Genomic DNA, 5,406 nt, shown 5'->3' with positions numbered 1-5,406 from the left:
GTCTAATGCAGCAGGTGCTTTCGATTTCCGCATAGTTTCAACATGATTTTTTGGACAACAGCTTTAACTGTTTCTTTATTGAATTTTGGTCTTATTGTTATATCTGTCATGAATCCGGTCTGTGGTTTTCCGTCTGCTTGCCACCAGATGTTACCTTCCAGTTACATTGACTCTCACACTACACAAACTGTTGCATGTCACTCCGGACTACATTTCCCATCATCCATTGCACTGATTACACATACAGCTGCAACCAATCAAACACCCTACATAAGCCATGGACTTCCTCTTCCTCACTACCGAGTATTGTTTAGCGTTTATCACTCTCCTAGCGATAGCTACTTTACGGAGCCAGTTCCCTGTCATAGTTTCCAGTAGTGGTGGGCAGAGCGAGGCTTTGTGAAACACTGAAACATTCGAAGCAAATGTGCCGAGGCTTCGAAACAATTCGACACCCATCTCTATGGTGACACCTAGTGGTCATTTTCAAGTATTGCTCTGAATCAGTCTTGGTAACGAATCAATTAAGCGAATTGATGAATTATAACATACTATATGAGTGCTTAACCCCCATCCAGAGAGTTGGGGGAGTGGTTAGTTTGCTCGACTGACATGCTGACATCTCGGGTTTGAATATGTCGCAAGCATATTCATATAATTATAATAAACAATTAAAAGTTTTTTTTTTTTATTGTTCTGTTCTTGTGATTGTGTTGTAACATCGGTCTGACAACTGAATGAACTCTTTGTGAATAAATATGTGTTATTTTGGTCATGAAAAATGAACATGAATAAAAGACATCAAGCCACAATGTCTTGCATTTTGTTTTACATATAAAGATTTTTATGTAAAAATATTAATTGTTCTGCTGTTGATGGAAAAATCCTCTCACAAGGGACACTTGTCCGAGCTAGGACATACAAATTAGGAAAAATTACTGTTCTCTCCTTCCAGTACTTTAGGGGATAATCCCTTCTGGGCAAAAATGCATCTCTTGCGTGGGCCTCCATTATTATGTAATCTATCGATATGAATCTATCAACTATGTCACTAACTTAGCCTATATGAATGTGTCACTATATCTATCCTAACTACCTGTCAATGTCTATAGCCTATCTATCAATATCTTAATAATAACTTTTAATCTAGCCTAAATATAATTCACCAAATTACAGTATAAATGTCACTATATCGCAAAATCTCTCTCCTCTCACGAAAACCCACGAGGAGAAGATGCGTTAACTCCAGTTTTATACTTTGTGGGAGTTAGATTGAGACAGATGTGCGATTCTGTGGTTTGTTCCCGACCCTGTCAATCAAACGCACAGTCAGGTTTCAAAACACTCGGGAAACGCCCCGATGCTTTGATTCGCCTTAGTCACGTGACATGGGTATTTCGAATCACACTTCAGAGCAGTGTTTCGAAACATCGCGCTTCGGGATCTCGACACCGTGTCAAAACATCAGTTTCGCGTCAGCCATCCCTAATTTGTCTCTTGTTTTGTCGTTTGGACTCGAATGTTTGCCCCTTGCCTGGATTATTGCATGTTTTTGGATTACCCGTTTGCCTCACCCTCTGGATTACGTTTGCCGTCGTTTGACCTATGCCTGTATATGGATTACTCTTTTGTCTTGCCCTCAATATACCTGTTTGCCATTGTCTGACCCTTGCCTGTTTCATACCATGTCTTTGAATTAAGCTTCGGATTTGGATCCGCTCGCTTCACGTCTCTTGTCATTCCGTAATAATAATATCCCAGTCAAGATATTAAAAACATTTTGTCATACAAAATAATTTGAATGTTTGCAGGAAATGAGTGAGTGAAAGCCCTACCTACTGGTCAAAAATAGCTTATATCTTTATAGCTTTCAGGAACAAACAGTATATTAGGTTGTTAAATTTAATTCACAGAAACTCTTCCTTCCACTGCAGCAGCCATGTCATTCTCCATTCACATATCAATACTGCAACCTTGAGTATCTGCCGATACCAATGCTAATCTGATACCGGTTTTGTTTTTTTCTTGATTGTTAATGCAAAAATTGGACTGGATTTTGATGCCAAATGTTTGCGTTTGGCAAAATTCAGACGCAATGTTAGAAATATTAGCAGCAGTCTGCATGGCAATCCAATTATAATTGTTGCTAATATGTGACCCTGGACCACAAAACCAGTCTTAAGTGTCAATTTTTCAAAATTGAGATGTATATATCATCTGAAAGCTGAATAAATAAGCTTTCCATTGATGTATGGTTTGTTAGGATAGGATAGTATTTGGCTGAGATACAACTATTTGAATATCTGGAATCTGAGGGTGCAAAAAAATCTAAATATTGAGCAAATCGCCTTTAAAGTTATCCAAATCCTTAGCAATCCATATTACTAATCAAGAATTAAGTTTTGATATGTTTACGGTAGGAAATTGACAAAATATCTTCATGGAACATGATTTTTTACTTAATATCCTAATGATTTTTGGCATAAAAGAAAAATCTATAATTTTGACCCATACAATGTATTTTTGGCTATTGCTACAAATATACCCCAGCGACTTAAGACTGGTTTTGTGGTCCAGGGTCACATATAGCAGCAGCAGCACAAAGTACATTTAGTTGCATGACATTTCAGTGATAAGATAACGCTTAGATGGCAATGAACTTTTTAGGTGAAATTGGCATTTTATTACTTTGCTATTCAATTCAACAGGGTTTATAGAACTCTTCAAAGCGAAATAAGCATTCATTGGTTGTGTTTGGCTATTTAATAAAGGGGCAGTAGCAATTCTAAGTACTTTTGTGCAGCAGTATGCATAGCTATTCAGATCGCATGTTAGCAAATTTTATAGCATGCATAGTAAATTCAGATGCAAGGTTAGCTTGCAAATGTCATTAAACTTCTAATGGATCATGCACATCTTGAAAATCTACAAACTATTTTAACATAGTATGTTATACAATAATTAAAAGCTTTCGTTAATGTACAGCATTTTTGCTGTTATTGAGGTGTGATACAGGTAGAGTTAGGGACAGGTTTGGTGGTATGGGCTGGTTTAAGTGTTGGGTAAGTGGTCAACAGTGTACAGGGGTCAATTTGATTACTATAAGGGAAGACGATTCAATCTGTTTATATTGCATTGTTTTGATAAATGATATTAAATTAAGTATTTATAAACATTTACAAATGATGAATAGTCTCAACTTTAGATTGGGTACTGCAAAAACATGAACAATGATTAATAAATGATTTGTAAAGATGTGAAAATAGGGTGAATTCCGGTCATCTGGGACACTTTTTGGCATCAAAATGACTGCTCATAAAAGTACTAATGATTAGTATATGTTTATAAACATTTACAATTGATGAATAGTTTCCACTTTAGATTGGGTACTGCAAAAACATTAACAAATTATTTATACATAATTTAAGATGCGTAAATAGTAGAAGTCTACACAACAAACAAAGACCAAATATATGACCTTTACAGATTGTGATTATGAGTTAATGAATATATTAACATGAATAGTTTGTGAAGTGCTGAAAATGACTAATTAAGCTATATTTTCACAACATTTGTAAATGTAAAAATGAGCATTAGCTAATATGTGAACTGAAGTTTAATGGAATTTGTAAGAATTCAAAAGTACATTAGCAAATAAACTTGTAATCATTGTATAATTTCTGTTAAAACCATTTGTAGATTTTTAAAACACATTGAAAATGTAATGACGTTTGTAAACAATAACTAATGATCCGTTAAGCATTATATAATGTTTGTTAATGATTTATTAATGAAGCTTTTAATCATTGTAAACCATCTGTCAACATCATTTGAAGATTTAAAAAAAAAAAGCATGATCATATGAATTGAAAGATTGGTGAGAATGGTGACATTTGTAATTATTTCAATTTACATGAAATAATGATCTGTTAATCATATTGTATATTGTTTAATAAGTTTATTAGTTGACATTAACAAGCACATTATCTCATATCTCTAAATATGTGATTATATATTAAGTAATGATTAGTTAAACATTATGTAATGTTTGTTAATGATTTATTAATGAAAGTTATTATAAAGTGTTAACGATAAATGTTATACAAAATTTTGGTCATTTTGATGAATTTGTATAAATTATTCGTCCCTGAAATTTTTCCATGTGTGCACCCCGGAGCACTTCGTATTTATAAACATTTACAAATGATGAATAGTCTCAACTTTAGATTGGGTACTGCAAAAACATGAACAATGATTAATAAATGATTTGTAAAGATGTGAAAATAGGGTGAATTCCGGTCATCTGGGACACTTTTTGGCATCAAAATGACTGCTCATAAAAGTACTAATGATTAGTATATGTTTATAAACATTTACAATTGATGAATAGTTTCCACTTTAGATTGGGTACTGCAAAAACATTAACAAATTATTTATACATTATTTAAGATGCGTAAATAGTAGAAGTCTACACAAAGCTTGCAAATGTCATTAAACTTCTAATGGATCATGCACATCTTGAAAATCTACAAACTATTTTAACATAGTATGTTATACAATAATTAAAAGCTTTCGTTAATGTACAGCATTTTTGCTGTTATTGAGGTGTGATACAGGTAGAGTTAGGGACAGGTTTGGTGGTATGGGCTGGTTTAAGTGTTGGGTAAGTGGTCAACAGTGTACAGGGGTCAATTTGATTACTATAAGGGAAGACGATTCAATCTGTTTATATTGCATTGTTTTGATAAATGATATTAAATTAAGTATTTATAAACATTTACAAATGATGAATAGTCTCAACTTTAGATTGGGTACTGCAAAAACATTAACAAATTATTTATACATAATTTAAGATGCGTAAATAGTAGAAGTCTACACAACAAACAAAGACCAAATATATGACCTTTACAGATTGTGATTATGAGTTAATGAATATATTAACATGAATAGTTTGTGAAGTGCTGAAAATGACTAATTAAGCTATATTTTCACAACATTTGTAAATGTAAAAATGAGCATTAGCTAATATGTGAACTGAAGTTTAATGACATTTGTAAGAATTCAAAAGTACATTAACAAATAAACTTGTAATCATTGTATAATTTCTGTTAAAACCATTTGTAGATTTTTAAAACACATTGAAAATGTAATGACGTTTGTAAACAATAACTAATGATCCGTTAAGCATTATATAATGTTTGTTAATGATTTATTAATGAAAGTTATTATAAAGAGCTACCGGGAGCTAGTCTGCAGATGGCACAATTAGATGCCAGTGTTTCCTGTCATAGTTATTCAAAGATTTGATTGCATTATGATTTAAAATGTGTATTTCACCTCAGAATGATCTCAATTTAACAAGAGGTTAATTCAAGTGATGAAGGATTCTGAAAGCCTGACAGTAAC

This window comes from Sinocyclocheilus rhinocerous, unplaced genomic scaffold, assembly GCF_001515625.1.
Source record: "Sinocyclocheilus rhinocerous isolate Xijiao unplaced genomic scaffold, SAMN03320098_v1.1 scaffold115, whole genome shotgun sequence".
NCBI lineage: Eukaryota > Metazoa > Chordata > Actinopteri > Cypriniformes > Cyprinidae > Sinocyclocheilus > Sinocyclocheilus rhinocerous.
This window is presented reverse-complemented; position numbering follows the sequence as displayed.